Consider the following 20,247-nt stretch of genomic DNA (forward strand, 5'->3'; position numbering starts at 1 on the left):
ATGATAGCGCTAAAGATCTCGCCCATGCATTGCAACAGGAGGGATAATTGAGATGTCCATCAGAACATTCATTGCCATGGCACAAAAACATCCAAATAATGCCATCTGGTGGTGGTAGTGAGGTGCACGCTGAGGTCTAGTAGAAATTTATATTACTCTTGCATTAACAAACACTATTAGAGTGCCCGTGCGTTGCCACGGGCTCTTGAAAAAGTTTACAAGAGTTACATGTTAAATTTCACTTTTACAAACAATATAACACAAACACATCTACTGAATAATTGAAGTCAATTTTGCAATGAAAATTGACAACAAAAAGAAAGACTAACGACATGTCCATGTAACAAACTGAGTGATGTTCCATCTAAACATCTATTTCAAAATTATCAATATCTAGAAGATGCGCTTAAGAAATTCTTTAACAATATCATGGAAATTGTCTTTAGCTTCATTCCCACGGTGTTTTAGCAGGTATAATAAAAACTGCTTCCTCAACTCATACCCATACTGCACAAACAATATATATAGTTAGTATGCAAATTTCGCGCTGAAGGTCTTAAAACATGTAACGGACAATACTCACCGCGCAAACCGGCTTGACCAATTCTGTACCGTTCCACTAGAGCATAAAATAAAAACAAAATAGCCAGACATATTCCTGCAACATTTTAAATTAATAGTGTAAAGAATATAGTGATAACAAAAATAAATGTTTATTTTATTATGAATTCATTACCCATCTATACTCGTTGCAATACCAAACGGGAACAAACGTTGCCATTTAGAAATATCGGAATTCCAACTAGGTAGCTTTATTTCGAGTGCTTTTTTGAAATCCCTTGCAAAAAATTTTAATTTCAGTGCATGCCTCAAATTTTTACCCTCTCGCATTTGTGATGTTTGAATAGGGTCCATAATATATATCCGACATGCTTCTTTGTCGATCACGTACAAGATGTATCGGCCGATGGATGCATAGGTAAGATAAATCTACAAGTGGAGCTATTAGAAACAACAATAAACCATGATAACAATAGACATAATATTTTACTTACCATGTTGCACGATGAGATGTTGTTGTCCATCCCATGCCAGCTATCAAATAATGTTGCCAACGTTTGGATAGTTTCCTTCTCGCAAAATTTCTGACCTCTTGTTGACTCTAGCATCATGGACTAAGTAAAAAAATATTGCTTCAGCATGTTAATAGTAATGCCATCTAGAATGCAGAGTTACGATAACTTAAACAAAATCTTAGATCCATGTAGTGTATAGGAGGGTCTGTGAACAATACTCCCTCGTCACATACCAGTATACTCACGGCGGTGTTGAAGCAATCATTGTCCTTAGCCTGCTCCATGTTAAGTATGCACTGAAGTTTCTTAAGAGTTAAGCCCATTGGATCGGGTGTCGAGCTCCGGACCCATTCCTTCCTAATAATTGGATGGTAAGAATAACAATAATATACATGCGCACATTAAATATTCATACATGGTACTTACTCCAAACACCCGACATCATCCACCGACATGATGTAGTTGCAGAGGCCGGCAAGTAATTCACGTTGGTCCATGGCATGATGGTGGCTGGGCAGCACGTTTGTCTTTGACTACGTCAAGTGCATTCTCCAAAATCTCGAGATCAGAATTAGCTAAAGTTTCTTCATCGTCAGGTTGATGGTATATGGAACTTCCTTTTAGCTTATTTAGCTCTGAATCAAGCAAAATGATAGCTAATTTTTGTCAAAAGTGTTTCATATCATCCTAGAAAATATATGTATATATATAAATTGATATAATATTTTGAGATAAATTAATATTATAATGTATAACAATGTAATACCTGGGTGAACTGGTCTGATAATGCATTTGATGTCTAATATTCCATATAATTTAGCATATATAGTCCACATCATACGCTATAATATTATAAAATAATACTTTAGAATAGTGTCTTAATGAAACAAATAAACAAACAAATGTAACAAGTGCTTACCCATCGGTTTATAATGCCTCATAAAACTGCTCTACGAACATATATAGATAGGCCATGCGAAGGATAACTGGGTAGCAGATCATGGATTATTCTAGTTCTACCATATATTGTTGTATGCTATCGATCTCTTTCCTTTTTCCATCAAATGCACACCTATTAATAATTATAAAAGATGTAAAAAATCAGGTCTTACTAAAGAATTAAATTATTGCATTAATTAAATAAAGAAATTATCATTTATTGCATGCCAAGATTAGCTACCGCAAAAAGAAATTCACGACATGCCAAGTAGAAAGATCGTGGGTTGCCACGGGCCTTTGTTTTCTGATTACACATATAAATGTAACGCATATAGTTCAGCCGGGAGTAATTTTGTAGTTCCCCGTCCAAATAATATATAATGCATGGGAAAACTTACATGTATAGAAAAGATAACCCGCAAAAATTGGAAATTAATTGAAATCTGCTTCACTTGCAATGTCATTTGACGATGTACAGACAAAACGGGCAATGATCCAAATAATTATCTGTTACGAACTAAACTCTACTTGCTACGCTTGAGATATTCCTGTACAACGCCAGGAATATGGTCTTTAGCTTCGTTCGCACGCTACTTCAAAAAGGGCAATAGAATCTACATTTTCAGCTCATAACCAACCTACACGAGCAATGTATATAGTTAGGATGAAGATTTAGCATGAAAGATTTAATAATGTGCAACAAAGAATACTCTGCGTGCATTGTATGTAGAATATGGTCATATATTCTGACCATATATATACAATGTAGTGCCTAACTTTATCCAGATGCCCCTGGATGACTCTCCCATGATGCGGGTTCCTCGACTCCTTTCTCTGCTGGCTCCCATAACAACTTGTTGGGTTGCCTCCACCATGTGTGAATAGAGCATGAATTTTGTAATCTCCCAACATTTTATCACCTGACTAAAAAATTGAATGAAGTAAGAAAAACACTTTTCAATGATGTATCCTTAATAAATGGATTTAACTATATAAATTGGCGAGTAAACAACCGTTTTACGAAAACAAAATAGTGAATTAATCTTTATGCCTCCACATAAAAAACATTTTACAGTCAACTTTCTAGGCAACTTCACAGATGTAAACCTCTAGAAGTTTTCAATTATTATTCCTTAATATCAACAAATTGTAGAGATAATTTTTTGTATCAAATTAAAACAGAACAGGACAAATGATCCTTGCTGTCAACTCCTTGCTATCAACCTATGAACCTGCCTAAGCATGTAAGTTAGTAAATTGCCTAAGCATGTAAGTTAGTAAATTTTCCATTGGTGATGTGTCTCCAAAGCGTCATGTGATATACTTATTTTTATTTGGAGGGATTAGGCATGCTCTTCTACTTTTTTTCCAACTCCCACACTCAAGAAGTTACAATCTTATCCAAAGATTGAGGAAAAAACCTGATAACCTAAAATAGCATGCAGATGCAGGCACTCAAAATTGCACTAGTCCGAAAAGATTGAAGAATGGGGATTTAAAAAATAAAGTTATTTAATTAATGTGCCCCCTTAGTTGAACTTCTTCTATTTTATTGTTCTACACACATTCACTTATGGTGACTTGCATTGTACAAATTTACTACAACACATGGAAAAATATTGTACTCCCTCCGTTCCTAAATATAACTCTTTATAGAGATTCCAATAGAGACTACATACGGACCAAAATGAGTGAATCTACAATCTAAACTATGTCTCTATACATCCGTATGTAGTCCCTATTAGAATCTCTGAAAAGTCTTATATTTAGGAACGAAGGGAGTACTACCAAACATCTCCTAATTATCATAGGTTTATGTATGGATCTCCTAACTATCAAAGGTTCCAATCAGCATCCGCGGACCGAATACATGATTCAGCGCATTGCAATGCCGATTTGGCACTTGAAAGACATGGTGTTAGTACTTTTTAGTTCTGTAAACAATTCTTCGAAGGAAAACTCCATCCTCAATCATGTAATTCTTTAACCAGAACCAAAAGATTAGAATTTAGAAACTAATCATTTGTTGTGAGAGAATAGTGTTTGTATGCGTAAAATATTATGTATGCCAATGATATTACCACATGGATTTAGGTACACTGTAGTGAAATTAAATCATAAGATATATATGAAAATAAAACGGGCAACACATCATATGCATGCCTCTGTCACATAGTGCATACCTTTTTCATGACTTTGGCTTGTAAGATGGTAGCAACAACTTCACTTGTTGTCTTCAAGCATCGAGAAACATCAAATATTTGCTGCAGATTTTTCTGTTTCCTAAAGAAAAGCTTACTGAAAAAATTGCCAAAAGTTTACAAATAAAATATAACATAAGAGCATGTTCTTAACGACAAACGATATTACCAGAAAATGAAATCTTGCTGACAACAAGAACTGTATTCAGACTAATATAGTTTCGAGCCCTGGTTTTTAACTAAGGTAATGAGATGTTTTAATAAAAAAAATTACCGTTTACTCGGCTCTTGGTGCTAGTTCTTCTTGCGAAAATTTCAAAGCTTCATGTATTCTTCCGACCCTTCATCAACACTATCAGGTTTTGTGCTTCCAGATGGAAGTATTATAGAGAATTCATACCTAGAATCTGCATGTCAAAATTTGAGTCAAAATAAGAAGTCAAAACCAAATGAAGGCTTCAACTTGTACATATGGTTGTGTCCAAACGCCCAAACCTCTGTGTAAAATGCACAATAAAAACATAAACCCACTTTACAGTAGTTATACAATACTTCACTCAACAGTATACAAACAATATCTTATTCGAACCATACTGTTCAAACCGTATCATGTCCAGGCTCCGGCTAAAAGGAGCACATACAATTTATTCAGTTAAGCAAAGATGTAATTTCTCATACGCATCTATACCTTAGTTTCATTTAGAAAAACAAATTCTAACAAAAAAAAGCATTATATAAAGATAAGCCACATTTCTCAGCCACATTTCTCATACGCATATATAACTTGTTTCATGTAGAAATACTACTTCTGACCAAAAAAAGAACTGCCCACTATGCTATGGGGTATTTTTCAGATGAGAAATCGGCCGTGAAACATAATGGAGAACCCGGAAGGTCCATTAGCACATATATGACTAATGACAACAAATTTAACCACCATTGTCATATCATTGCTCCTGCTCCTGCCATTTAGAAATATCGGAATTCCAACCAGGCAGCCCTATTTCGAGTGGTTCTTTGAAATCCCTTGCAAAAGTTTTTAATTTCAATACATGCCTCAAATTTTTACCCTCTGACGTTTGTGATGTTTGAAAAGGGTCCATAATATATATCCGACATGCCTGTTTATCGATCACGTACAAGATGTATCGGCCGATGGATGCATAGGGAAGATAAATCCACAAGTGGAGCTATTAGAAACAACAATAAAGCATGATAACAATAGACAAAATACTTTACTTACCATGTTGCATGATGAGATGTTGTTGTCCATCCTATGCCAGCTATCAAATAATGCTGCCAACGTCTGGATAGTTTCCTTCTAGCCAAACTTCTGACCTTTTGTTGACTCTAGCATCATGGACTAAGTAAAAAAATATTGTTTCAGCATGTTAATAGTAATGCCACATAGAATGCAGAGTTACGATAACTTACACAAAATCTTAGATCCATGTAGTGTATAGGAGGGTCTGTGAACAATACTCCCTCGTCACATGCCAGTATACGCACGGCGGTGTTGAAGCAATCATTGTCCATAGCCTGCTCCATGTTAAGTATGCACTGAAGTTTCTTAAGAGTTAAGCCCATTGAATCGGGTGTCAAGCTCCGGACCCATTCCTTCCTTATAATTGGATGGTAAGAATAATAATAATATACATGCACACATTAAATATTGATACATGGTACTTAATCCAAACACCCGACATCATCCACCGACATGATGAAGTTGCAGAGGCCGGCAAGTAATTCACGTTGGTCGGTGGGCATGATGGTGGTTGGGGCAGGATGTTTGTCTTTGACTACGTCAGGTGCATTCTCCAAAATCTCGAGATCAGAATTAGCTAAAGTTTCTTCATTGTCAGGTTGATGGTATATGGGACTTCCTATTAGCTTATTTAGCTCTGAATCGAGCAAAATGACAGCTATTTTTTGTCGAAAGTGTTTCATATCATCCTAGAAATTATATGTATATATATAAATTGATATAATATTTTGAGATAAATTAATAATATAATGTATAAAAATGTAATACCTGGGTGAACTGGTCTGATAATGCATTTGATGTCCAATATTCCAGATAATTTAGCATAAATAGTCCACATCATATGCTATAATATTATAAAATAATGCTTTCGAATAGTGTCTTGATGAAACAAATAAACAAACCAATGTAACAAGTGCTTACCCATTGGTTTGTAATGCCTTATAAAACTGTTCTACGAACATATATAGGTAGACCATGCGGAGGATAACTAGGTAGCAGATCATGGATTATTCTAGTTCTACCATATATTGTTGTATGGTGCAGATCTCTTTCCTTTTTCCATCAAATGCACACGTGTTAATAAATGAGAATAGATGTAAAAAATCAAGACTTACTAAAGAATTAAATTATTGTATTAATTAAATAAAGAACTTATCATTGATTGCATGCCAGGATTAGCTACCGCAAAAAGAAACTCACGGCATGCCAAGTAGAAAGCCTGTGCGTTGCCACGGGCCTTTGTTTTCTGATTACACATATAAATATAATGCATATAGTTCAGCCAAGAGTAATTTTGTAGTTCCCCTTCCAAATAATATATAATGCATGTGAAAACTTACATGTATAGAAAAGATAACCCACAACAATTAGAAAATAATTGAAATCCGCTTCACATGCAATGTAATTTGATGATGTACATACAAAATGGGCAATGATCCAAATTATTATCTGTTACAAACTAAATTCTACTTGCTACGCTTGAGATATTCCTGTACAACGCCGGGAATATGGTCTTTAGCTTCGTTCGCACACTACTTCAACAAGTAAAATAAAATTTTCATTTTCAGCTCACAACCAACCTGCACGAGCAATAGTGAGCATGAAGATTTACGTGAAAGATTTAAGAATGTGCAACAAAGAATACTCGGCGTGCATTGTATGTAGAATATGGTTATATATTATGATCATATATATAAAATGTAGTGTCTCACGTTATCAGGATGCCCCTCGATGACTCTCCTATGATGCGGGTTCCTCGACTCTTTATCTGCTGGTTCCGTAACAACTTGTTGGGTTGCCTCCACCATGTGTGAATAGAGCATGAACTTTGTAGTCTCCCAACACTTTATCACCCGACTAAATGATTGAGTGAAGTAAAAAATAATACTTTTCAATGATGTATCCTTAATAGATGGATTTAACTATACAAATTGGCGAGTAAACAACCGTTTTACGAAAACAAAATAGTGAATTAATCTTTATGCCTCCACATAAAAAACATTTTACAGTCCATTTTCTAGGCAACTTCATAGATGTAAACCTCTAGAAGTTTTCAGTTATTATTCCTTAATATCAACACATTGTAGAGATAATTTTTTGTATAAATTAAAACAAAACAGCACACATGATCCTTGCTATCGACTCCTTGCTATCAACCTATGAACCTGCCTAAGCATGTAAGTTAGTAAATTTTCCATTGGTGATGTGTCTCCAAAGCCTCATGAGATATATTTATTTTTATTTGGAGGGATTAGGCATGCTCTTCTACTTTTTTTTCAGCTCCCACACTTGAGAAGTTATAGTCCTATCCAAAGATTGAGGAAAAAACCCTAAGAACCTAAAATAGCATGCACATGCAGACACTCAAAATTGCACGAATCCTAAAAGATTGAAGAATGGGGATTTAAAAATAAAGTTATTTAATTAAAGTGCCCCCTTAGTTAAACTTCTTCCATTTTATTGTTCCACACACATTGACTTATGGTGACTTGCATTGGACAAATTTACTACAACACATGGACAAATATTGTACTTCCTTCGTTCCTAAATATAAGTCTTTCTAGAGATTCCAATAGAGACTACATACGGACCAAAATGAGTGAATCTACACTCTAAAGTATGCCTCTATACATCCGTATGTAGTCCCTATTACAATCTCTGGAAAGTCTTATATTTAGGAACGAAGGGAGTACTACAAAACTTCTCCTAATTATCATAGGTTTATGTATGGTTTATGTATGATCTCCTAACTATCAAAGGTTCCAATCAGCATCCGCGGACCCCATACATGAGTCAGCGCGTTGCAATTCCAATTTGGCATTTGAAAGACATGGTGTTACTACTTTTTAGTTCTTTAAACAATTCTTCGAAGGACAACTCCATCCTCCATCACGTAATTCTTTAACCAGAACCAAAAGATTAGAATTTAGAAACCAATCATTTGTTGTGAGAGATAGTGTTTGTATGCGTAAAATATTATGTATGCCGATGACACTACCACATGGATTTAGGTACACTGCAGTGAAATTAAAGTGTAAGATATATATGAAAATAAAACGGGCATCACATCATATGCATGCATCTGCCACATAGTGCATACCTTTTTCATGACTTTGGCTTGTAAGATAGTAGCAACAACTTCACTTGTTGTCTTCAAGCATCGAGAAACATCAAATAGTTGCTGCAGATTTTTCTGTTTCCTAAAGAAATGCTTGCTGAAAAAATTGCCAAAAGTTTACAAATAAAATATAACACAAGAGTATGTTCTTAACGACAAATGATATTACCAGAAAATGAAATCTTGCTGACAACAAGAACTCTATTCTGACTAATATAGTTCAAGCCCTGGTTTTTAACTAAGGTAATGAGAAGTTTTAATAAAAAAAATTACCGTTTACTCGGCTCTTGGTGCTAGTTCTTCTTGCGAAAATTTCAAAGCTTCATGTATTTTTCCGACCCTTCATCAACACTATCAAGTTTTGTGCTTCTAGATGGAAGTATTATAGAGAATTCATACCTAGAATCTGCATGTCAAAATTTGAGTCAAGTTAAGAAGTCAAAACCAAATGAAGGCTTCAACTTGTACATATGGTTGTGTCCAAGCGCCAGAACATCTGTGTAAAATGCACAATAAAAACCTACACCCACTTTACAGTAGTTATACAATACTTCACTCAACAGTATACAAACAATATCTTATTCTAACCATATTGTACAAATCGTATCACGTCCAGGCTCCGGCTGAAAGGAGCAAATACAATTTATTCAGTTAAGCAAAGAGCTAATTTCTCATATGCATCTATACCTTAGTTTCATGTAGAAAAACAACTTCTAACCAAAAAAAGCATTATCTAAAGATAAGCCACATTTCTCAGCCACATTTCTCATACGCATATATAACTTAGTTTCATGTAGAAATACTACTTCTGACCAAAAAAAGCACTGTCCACTATGCTATCGGGTATTTTTCAGATGACAAACCGGCCGGTAAACATAATGGAGAACCCGAAGGTCCATTAGCACATATATCACTAATGACAATAAAGTTAGCCACAATTGTCATATCATTGCTCCTCCTCCAAACTTTTCTGACAGCCCAACAGCGAGGTACAAACTAAAATTAGGATCGTGGGGTTAAGATCGTTGATCTTCTCGATAGCCTTCCGAGCATTTCCCTGACTTGCCCACTTGCTTCACCTCCATCCGGTTGGTGATGGTCCACGAAGTAAATGTGAACTGCACACAAAGCTGCATGAATCACACTTCAGTGAGAGTCCAGTGGCTAAATCTCAAGTACTATTTCAGGAGTATTTCAGGAGTAAGACCGGCCAGATTTAAACATTTTATTTTAAATAGCTTGCTATAGCATTTAGAATATGTTCGCCGCTAAGAGCCTTAGTGCGTTATTAAAACTTGGGCGTGTGTCTATTACAAAATATCCTTGGAAATGTACAGTCACAGTTAATGAGAGCTTGTAAACTATGGAAGTACATTAGGTACCAAACGGTCCATCGACAAGTGACTCCACTAATAGTCCAATAAGACATTTGCACCCAAGAGCATCCAAATCAAAGTAGTCCTTGAATTGACTAATAGTAAGATTGTTATTTTAAATAGTAGAAGTATTCTAGAAATTAAGATAGACGAGCAAATCTGCATGGATGATATGAATAATTTTTATCTTCAAAAAGGAAAAAAAACAATTCAAGGAGCACTACGATATTGCAAAGTTACTCTTATCTAGCTGTACAAATGAGTACATCAAGATATTAATTACCTCATCCATGCTGTCATTGCATAGTTCATCTGGCAACTATTAGTTGAGATCAGCATCCAGAACATCACCCTTCTTGATCTCTTGTAGATCTACGCCACAAAAACATTATATCAAACTGCAGAAACATATAGCTAATGAAATGTACAGCAGACATCGACCGTCCGGCAATGCTTATACCGACGTACGACACGCAATGTCGGTGCGCCACTGAGATCCCTTCGAAAAGGTCCTCTAGCGAGATTCCCTTGTTCAACCACGATCTAGGCACGAGGCGAAAAGGCGGCGGCGGCATGCGTACAAGCTGCGTGATAAACTACTCCTAATTGATGCATGCGTTATGGCTATGCATCTTCCAGCTAGGAAGCTGCTGCTAGATGGGCATGCCCCTTTCTCTTAGTAACGATGTGTAGGGAGAAGCAAAACAGGACGATGGCTTAGCAGTCACTGTGTGTTCCTCGAGAGGGGCCCTGGATTTCGGGGGGCCGGGGCGGCCGCCCCGTCTGCCCTCCTCCCCCCCCCCCCCCCCCCCCCCCCCCAGGGCCAGCAGGTGGTAGATGGCCGACAGGGGGCACCCTAGCGGCCACCATCAAAGACGCGACGAGGATGAAAAACCCGCGAAAACCAGGATCAAGCGGAAAAAAATGGACGCCCAAATTAGGATTGAGAGGACCTAGACGTGGGTGAGGCAGGCCGTCGTCGGAGGGGCACACAGCCCATGGCGGCGAGCTCCATGACGCGGCCATGGCGGCACCTGCAGAGAGGAACGACGCGCAGTTCACAGGAGAGAAATAGGTAGCAGAAAAGAGGAGATGGGGGAAACGGAGGCATGACGGCGGGGTCCTGCTGGCCTCTCCCGACGAGGTCGGGAAGCCGCTCGGGCGAGGTGAACACGCAACGGCGGCTGAGGAGGAGGGGCTAGGAACCCTAGCCAGGGTGAGGGAGTCGTGGGTGGCTTTTGCCGTCTGGTAGTTCTCGCTCTCGCACGAGAGCAGGAGGCCTCACTCGTGCATGCGACCGATTTGGTTTAATTTTGTCGGGTTTTTTTTCACTGATTTAATTTCGTAGGTTTTTTTTCGCTCCTTTTTCTCTGGTGCGACGGGAGGTTTGCCCTTGGTTTTTTTTTTTTGAACAGTAGGAGGGTCCGGAAGGACCCAGACTTCATTAGATAGGCATTGCAGTACATCTATATCTATACTACTAGTAAGCATGCACGTGCAACGCACGTCTCGACTAAAATATGTTTTACTATGAAAAAATAATTCTATAATAACGCGAACCTATTTTTTTGAGAAGTTGAAATCTCATGCAAAGAGCATATAATTCCCAATTGTAAGTCATACAAATGACTGGAAATTCTTTGTTGCGATCCGGGCTACGCACCGCGTCCGGATCTCCTCCTCGATCTGAAAGTAGCGCTCCGGTTTTAGCATAGCGTATGTGGTCTTCTACTGCCGGGCCATATCGGACGGCGAGGGAAGAGGAAAGTGGAGACGGAGAGAAATGTGTCCGGGCTGACGACGCGAGAGAGAGGAGGAAGTTGTGGCTAGGTTTAGGGATGCCCGCCGACTTAAAAGCCTGACTTTGGCCTCGGACAGCGAGCCGGAGAGGCGCCACGCGACGTTCGCACCTCCACCGGAGGAGACGCCCTTCAGACTGTTGGGTTTCTGGGTGATTTCATATGGGACCCGGCCGTCAGTACGACATTGTGTAAGCACCTGGTCGCGCCTCATATCCGTCATATATTTAAATTAGATATGAGGGTACCGGTCAGTCAGGGCGTTCGGCTATTTTTCACCTATCACTGCGGGGGTCCGCCTGGGCTCAGGTAATTCGACACTGATGTGCATCAGGAGACTCCATTAAGATTTAAGATACCTACCCAGCTGAATTGAACACGGCCGATAAACAAATACTCCCCTGATGAGTAGCACTACAACGGTGTCGGTGTGCTACACAGTCACTCGCTCTCGGTTAAGCCCATCACCGAACTCACCCCCGTGAGATACTCTGGCCGCCGTTCCCCATTCTTCTGGTCGCCAACTCCCCCTTTCCCCACCTCGTCAGGCCGCCGACGCGAGGTTCGCACGGCCCTTCTCGTTGAATCCATTCGCCTCCGTGCTCCAGGAGGCGCCCGAGCTCCGCATGCTCGCAGCCGACCCAGCGCAAGGCGCCGTCTGAGCCGGCCGCGGAGGCGCGGGATTCATCTCCAACGGGTCCGCGGCGGCGGCCATCCCGCGCCGGCGCTGCCCGAGCACAGACCGGGCCCCGTCGGCTCACCAGATGGAGCGGTTCGGGCGCTTCGCTTTCGTCCGTGGCTGCCCCCATATGCGCGTCGTGCGGCGGAGGGGCAGCAGTCAAAGAAGTGGGCGCTAGTAGGGGAGGAGACAGAGAGCAGGCGAAACGGGGAAGTGGACGGGGCTGGCGGTGGGGATCACCGCGGGCGTCGCTCTCATCGTGGCCTTCGCCCGCCGCAGAACTCGCGCTGCAAGCACAGCCGCAGCTGGTAAGCGCATGCGTCCCCCTCCACAGCTGGATATGAGGGTGTACTTATAGTTGGTTACAGTGATCTGGTTCTACTAATTACAAATTTCAATTTTTTACTAAACATTATGTCGATCTGCAGTAGCTTAGCTTACTGAACATTCTGTCGATCTGCAGTAGCTTAGCTTACTGAACATTCTGTCGATCGCAGTAGCTTTGCTTTGTTGTTGCGGATACCACACATATTTTTTAGAAATAATGAGATGTCACCATCACAAGCAGCATATGGTTTTAAATGAGATCACTTACATATCATCAGTTTGTTGATTTATATTTACTTGCAATGCCTGTCTAGGGAGGTTCAAGCCAGCTGAGATTTCAGCCACGTTTTGGTGGATTTCTTGCAGCAACTTTAGAGAATCTTGTGTCTATGCTGGATGTGGAAACACAGGCTTTTGTGAGGATATTTGAGGTTTGTATCAGATGGCTATAACATCTATTTTTGCACATCACAACTGGATGCAAATCTCTCGGTATCTATTTCTTTGTTTAACTGTTTAGTCAACCTTTTGGGATTTCCAATTAAACAATTGATATGCACATCTAGATGCAATTCTGAAAAGAACATGTGTCTGAAGTGATAGATCAATTGATATGTACAAAGTTCCAACTGAGATATGAAATATGCACATGAACAGAACTGGACAAGCACAAATTGCATACATCATTACTCAAATAATCTGGACAAGCACAAGCATTGAATCCTGTCCCATATCCAATGAAATGTTTTCATGGAGATAATCTTCTCCGATTCCTCTTTTATGTATACACTTTGTGCGTAGACATTAGATTACAGTTGTAGCGACAAAAATGTATACCAGTAGTGGAGATAGAATTAGTGCTACTTCTTTGGCTGAATCACAAAGGCAACACTCTTTTTTGTGATAAGTGGGAGTATACTTTCTTAGTTGCTGATCACTGAATGATTCTTATTTGACACAATATTGGGGTGAATACGTTTGTGGGTACAATAAATATTAGTATACTGTTCTGGGTACAAAACCAGGAACACGAATGAAGTGAATGTTTGAATATTAAAAACCATCGTGAAATACATTCAGCTCTGAATAGCAAAGCGAAGAAGGTCTGTAATAGCAAAAGGGCCATATATCATGAAGTTGATCCTAATTACCTTGTGATACAGTCAGCTGTGTGTCTGCTTCGTTAGTTAGGCCATTGATCTCGGCAGCGGCAATTTTTTTCCCATCACATGGCTCACCAACTTGATCTTCTGCGGGAACCTTATGTAAGAACAGGCCTGGCAAAAGAAGTACGGATCATTTGATTCTGAGATAAAAGGTATATATTTTTATTTTTTGTTTGTTTCTTCGGTATCATTTGATTGCAGACTTTGGTTAGCCGAGAGAGCTAAGAGATAATATAGTAAACAATTTCCACCAAGTGCTTAAGCTACTTTTTTCAAGGCCAGTCAGGTGACTGGGCCAAATCAATAATAAGGAGCTTAGTGTTTTATTATGTGATTTGAGCTGATCTAGGTTCTTATTTCTTTCAAGCTATAATTTATGATATACTGGTTAGACCTACTGATACGGTGAAAGGGTAAATCTGTTTTGTTGTACTTAATTTTGGTGCATTGTATTTTTCTTATCGACATTCCTCAACATAAGTTAATTCTAGACTCGCAAACTCGCAATTCCTTGAATCTGCTTATCGGTGGCTGTGTTGACGATGCGATCCTTAATGGTTCAATTTTATTTAGGAGAAGAAGAAGGTGCCGAAGGGAATGAGCAACAAGTCTGAATGGACGGGTATGTTTTGATTCTGAGTTGCATTCCACATTATTTTTGTAATTTGGGAAATCCTTGGGGTTGCCTATGGAACGTTTCCTTGATGTGATGGTCGGGCATATATGTTTACTAAATCAAAGTTCTAGATTACCTTCATCGGCAACTCCAAATATTTCTTACATGTCTTACCACAAGCATGTACATCAAAAACATTTATTCTAAACCGGTTCATGATAGATCAACAAAACCTTGTTGATGCTCTCACCTAATAGGATATCTACATGAAAGAAGGATATCACATAACTTTTTGTGTTGAAGTAATATAAAAGAGGTTTTGGAATATACTCCTTGGCTTCTTCTAAGGCTCAGTAGAAGGCTAGAAGCATGCTTGCTTGCATTCATTGTAATCAACCTTGCACTCAAATCCTTTTAACCAGAAGGGAGCTTGCTGCCCTAAACGAGCAGTAACAAACACTTTTTTGTTGGGAAATGTTTCACCCTGAAATATAATCTGAAGGAATCATTTTCATAGCAGAATTTTGTGTTCTAGTTTGAAGAGGGACGCATTAGTTAAAATTTCAAACAATGTTATCATGTCACTCAAATTGTATTTTCAGGAAGTGTGACATATTTCTGATCCAACCCATGCATCATAGTCTATAGTAAAAACATCTATTCTGGAGGAGGCCGGCGCGGTGGAGGGGGTGTGAGGCTGCGGCAATCCTTCGCGAGAGAGGATGAAGGAAACCCTACGGTGCAAAACACGTTGCTTGTATGGGCTCCTGATTGAGAGATCGTTCGTTGTAGGCAATATGTAAGGCGGAAATCACGGAAAGGACTTCCATAGCGTGAGGAGGGAAGGGAATCGTGATAGTTATCTCAGGCCCCACGCTTTCCTTTGATTTATCTTTTTTTTGGCAACTCCTTTGATTTAGGGAAGGGAATCGTGATAGTTATCTCAGGCCCCATGCTTTCCTTTGATTTATCATTTTTTTGGCAACTCCTTTGATTTATCTCAGGACGCATGTTTTTTTTTCTTTTTTATATCCCACGCATATAGAATTAATTGGGTTATTTTCGTAATACATGTTTATACAGAAATATTGGGCTCGGCTCATCAGAACGTTTATTCTATTTTTTGTGTGCTTTCTCTTCTACCTTTTTATATGTACAGCAAGTTCATCATTGTCTACAGAAATATAATTCTTGTATCCTTTGTCTTCGCAGTTAGTTAATTAATGTGCCCTCACTGGTTGTGTTCGATAGGACGGGCCAGGGAAGTGCTTTCGGTTGTTTCAAGACTGAGCTTGATAAAACGACAGAATCCACTATTCCTAAGATCAAACCATGTAACCTTGCAAATATTGTACTACAGCCCAAAGCTATTGGGAGTGGTGACATCACAGGTTTCCATTTTATGAAGAAACCATCAAGGTGAGTTTCGTACAAATGTTTTATTATTATTACTGCTCACTTGTGGTCAGATAAATTGATTGCTTTCTTGGCCCTTTTATCTCCTTTTGTTCATTGTTGCTTATGTTGTCTTCAGTTTTGTGTTTACACATTACTATTTTATCGACGGTTGTTAGTGTTAGGGACGGAGAATACTTATTATTCCATGATGACCACGTCCAGTCAAGACTGAAATTGACACTTCTTTCTTCCATTTATATGTTAGATGGATAGTTTTATTTAGTTAGTTCATGTGCGCTAAATAATTCAACCAGTTATATTTGAGACAGGTTTAACAATCACATATGCACCTGAGAGAAAACAGCCATCATAAATGATAATTATTTAAGAAGGAGATTGATCCTAAGTGATAAATGAAAATTATTTAGGTTGTATGGTGGGTTTCAGTCTCAGGTGAGGTGCCTGACTTATGTAAGAAGCAGATTGATCCTGGGTGATAAATGAAAATTATTTTTCACCCGCAAAAAAAAACAGCCATCATAAATTTGCAATTTATCATTTATATTTCTGTCAATGATCCCAGCAGCTTACATTTTGCTGGTATAGCAATATTATGTTTTGGAATTGACAGAATAAATTGAAATTTCTACGTTCCCAAATGAATGGTGCAAGTAATCAGAACATGAATGGAATAACAAGTGTGACACATTTAAAGTCTGTACTTTTCATTTCCAGCCCAGTTGATATGTGAACGATTTTTACAAATAAATCACACTAATAAACGACTCTGACATAAAGAGTCGGAGGTCACATATACATCATTATTGTTTCATGCCTATTATGTAGTGCGATGTGATCAAAACCTGCAAATAAAATAAGAGAAAGTGTTAGGTTCAGAGTTAGTTATATAGGTACAAAATCAAAGGTGCAAAGAAAACACGAACTATTGCACGTACCTCACCCCTCTAAAACATCTCTATAGACAATGTTTTTGGTGCTTCTCCCAGATTTATCAACCTCGGTGTTAGGCTTGGCTAAAATCCGTGTCGTCTTTCTTGAGACACCCCTTGACAATGCAACATATAGTTGGCCATGTGAGAAAACAGGTTCTGGAAGGTAAATACCGACATTTGGGATGGTTTGACCCTGTGCCTTGTTAATGGTCATCGCAAAACTCAGGCGGATCGGGAACTGTTTTCTCTTAAGCTTGAACGGAAGCGAGGTGTCCTCCGAGGGCGACATAGGGATCCTAGGTATGAACACCCTCTTTCCAGCATGCTGGCCACCAACAATCTCAGCATCGATTGCATTATCCTGGAAGGCCCTGATCATAAGGCGTGTTCCATTACATAGCCCATTATGAGGGTCGAGGTTCCGTAGCAAAATGACCGGGCAGTTGATTTTTACTCTCAAGACATGCGGGGGCAACCCATTTGGTGTGATCGAGTTCAGGAAGTCAATTGTGTAATTGTTCTGGAAGTCATCCTCGATATAGTCAAAGCTATGGTACACCTTTTCCTCGCCCGGAAATCTGGAGATCATCTTGTCATTCAAGTCATCCACATGCTCGTTTTTGGTCGAGAGAATTGCACGTGTGCTCATGTACTCTCTCGACCTAGCATTGGTGTGTAGGGATGGGAAGACATCTTCGATAAGCTTGTTAATAGGTTCTTCATCGTCGGTATAAGCAATCACAATGTCTTCAGGGAGATGCACATAGTCGTTGCCAATTGTTTCTTCCGTTCCATTGCCGATCCGTAGGAGGTATTCCGAGAACCAAGGGTCTGTCTGTGCCCGCATATTGCGTGTGAGGCATATCTTCCGGATCTTCTGCCACAGATAGGATCTCAACAGTGTAGCATCAGTGATCTGTGCTCTTGTCCCTCGTGTCACAACGGGGAGTACCTGCCTGAAATCGCCACCAAAGACGATAACCTTTCCACCAAATGGTAAAGGACATTCCATTATATCCTGTAGCGATCTATCAAGCGTCTCAACTGCTTGACGCTTTGTCATAGCAACTTCATCCCAAATTATCAAGGACGCCTGTTTAAGCAACTCTGCCGTACCACTCTGCTTTGTGAAGCTACACATGCTGTTGTCAGTCAGCTTGATTGGAATTTTGAATCTGGAGTGTGCAGTCCGACCTCCAGGCATTATCGATGCTGCAATACCTGATGTAGCAGTTGCGATCGCTATTAGGCCCATCGAACGGACCTTCGCAAGCAATGCCTTGTACAGGTACGTCTTCCCAGTGCCTCCTGGGCCATCAACGAAGAAAATCTGGCTTTTCTGGTTCGTCACATGCTCCATTATGTCATTGAAACCAGCTAGTTGCTCATTGTTCAAACAACTAAATAGATCTAGATGTTCTTGGTCCACCGTGACCTCTCTCTCCTCTGTTACCTCTCTATTCTCAACGTCAGAAGAACCATCTGCGTCAACCAGATCCGGAAGTCCATAGTGTTTAATATTCTTTCCCATGGATTGCAACAGATCCCTAATATCCCTAAGGACCATTTGCTCTAGTGCTGCCTCATTCGATTGAGTACGGCGATAATCTTCAGACATGGATGCTAGATGTTTGTCCCACAACTGACGGATTTGTGTTGCCTCACAGAATACCAGTATAGTCGCAAACAACCGTCTAAGAGCAGAAGGCATTTGAAATGTTGCTGCCTCTGTCATGCAATCATCAAGTGTCCTGTCATGCTCAATGAGGCCTAATTGCTCGCACGCCTCTCTGAAGGATCCGCATGGCTTGCCATTTATTGTTTTTAAATCATCAAATGAAGTGGCACCTCGGACATGGTTTAGGAGCACCCTCAGGTAGTACCTCTCTCCTTCAGCAGGGTGTGCATGCACCAATCTTCCAATCTGTGATCTCTTATTTTTCCTCGGTTGCCACTTCTTATTACCGGATATCCACCTATAATGTTCTGGGAACTCTCTGTACAACAATTTTCGTGCCTCTGGATACTTTTGGTTCATCTGAAAGTACTCGGTAAGCATGGATTTGGAAGAAGATGGCCGAGCGACAACATCTTGCAGATTTTCATAAGCCTGAAATGCGACTGTATGCATGTTTGGCAAATGAAGCTGGAGCTGCAACACAGCTGGGCTGACACCAAACATTTTAAAGCCAAAAATCCTGTAGATAGCTTCGGGAGGAGATATATAGCGTGCATCCCTATATTGTCGAATTTCATCAATGATTCCCCCATCATTGATAATATCCTGATGGAACGCAAATGATGCCTTATCATGCCCTTTGTAGATGTACTTGAATAAGTACTTCACTGCCTTGATGCTCGAGCATGCTTCGACATTAATGTGACAGTTGTATGTCATCAGCAGAAAGGGGTTGTAAGGGACCACCCATCTATTGTCCAAATCAGCTCCTCTGATCCTAACTCTCACCCCATCATCCCTCCTTCTATAGATGGGATATGAGTCTTTCCCTTGTAATGTAGCATCACAGAAATCTCGAGGGTAATGAAACCGACATTGTCCATCTATCATGCAAGGGCAACTTTTCTTGAGCGCGCCACATGGACCGTGCAACATGTGTTTGACCACCAGATTATGGAGAACAGGATATTTATTTTTGTCGGGTATCTATGCCGATATCACCCGATCATAGTCATCCGGGGTCCTTAACTTACTTTTTGCTTTCATGATTAGAAGTATATGCTCATGAGGGAGGCCTCGTTTCTGAAACTCAGTGACATGTACATAAGCCGCAACTTCTCCAAAATGCTTACCCTTAATCAGTAAGTCCATCATGGATCGTTGTTTAGCTCTGTATACTCTTGCCACAAGGTCTGGACGGTCTTGTGGCAGCTGTCCAGGCAACAATTCAATAGTTATCTCCTCCCAGTACGGATTGCATGTCATCGTGATAAAATAGTCCGGTTTACCCCATCTTTGAACTATTGCCATTGCATCGAGGAACCTGCGCTGCATGTCACGGTCACCACCAGGAAAGGTACGTGGAAGCACGATTCTCTTCCCAATACGATCACCGCGTGACTCGCCAGCGATTACGGTGTCAACAAGGCCCTATAGTAAATCAAGATTTGACGCCAATTAGTATCCCATGTTGAAGCAAAGAGTGGCATCTGTAATACAATTTACTATGCCTTCAAACACAAGCATGTTACCTGGTAGAGGTCAGCGCGTATGACCTTTTGATTTGCTGGCTTTGAGTACCAGTCAAGCCTCATTGTCTCAATCTTGATGTACATGTCAACCGCCCACTGTTGGAAGAGGCGCCCCCCAAACAAGA

The 20,247-nt window shown here is 39.9% G+C and overlaps 1 long non-coding RNA gene across 17 annotated transcripts; it reads right to left on the bottom strand.

The window, feature by feature from the left end:
• Positions 1-291: 291 nt before the first annotated feature.
• On the bottom strand, positions 292-11,264 carry LOC123159260 (uncharacterized). 17 transcript variants are annotated; one of them, XR_006479591.1, is made up of 17 exons: positions 10,928-11,264; positions 10,258-10,346; positions 8,872-9,728; positions 8,581-8,695; positions 7,193-7,337; positions 5,651-7,060; positions 5,460-5,579; positions 4,491-4,623; positions 4,199-4,313; positions 2,414-2,939; positions 1,996-2,148; positions 1,843-1,918; positions 1,503-1,711; positions 1,310-1,433; positions 1,056-1,175; positions 584-658; positions 315-507 (listed from the first exon to the last, which is right to left on the bottom strand). It is a non-coding gene; the product is annotated as an uncharacterized lncRNA (long non-coding RNA). The 17 variants fall into 17 exon arrangements; XR_006479601.1 differs by having other exon boundaries at positions 316-507; positions 5,651-5,755; XR_006479599.1 differs by having other exon boundaries at positions 292-507; positions 5,651-8,695; positions 8,872-9,004; positions 9,462-9,728.
• Positions 11,265-20,247: the final 8,983 nt, after the last annotated feature.

The sequence above is a fragment of the Triticum aestivum genome, chromosome 7B (assembly GCF_018294505.1).
Source record: "Triticum aestivum cultivar Chinese Spring chromosome 7B, IWGSC CS RefSeq v2.1, whole genome shotgun sequence".
Taxonomy (NCBI): domain Eukaryota; kingdom Viridiplantae; phylum Streptophyta; class Magnoliopsida; order Poales; family Poaceae; genus Triticum; species Triticum aestivum.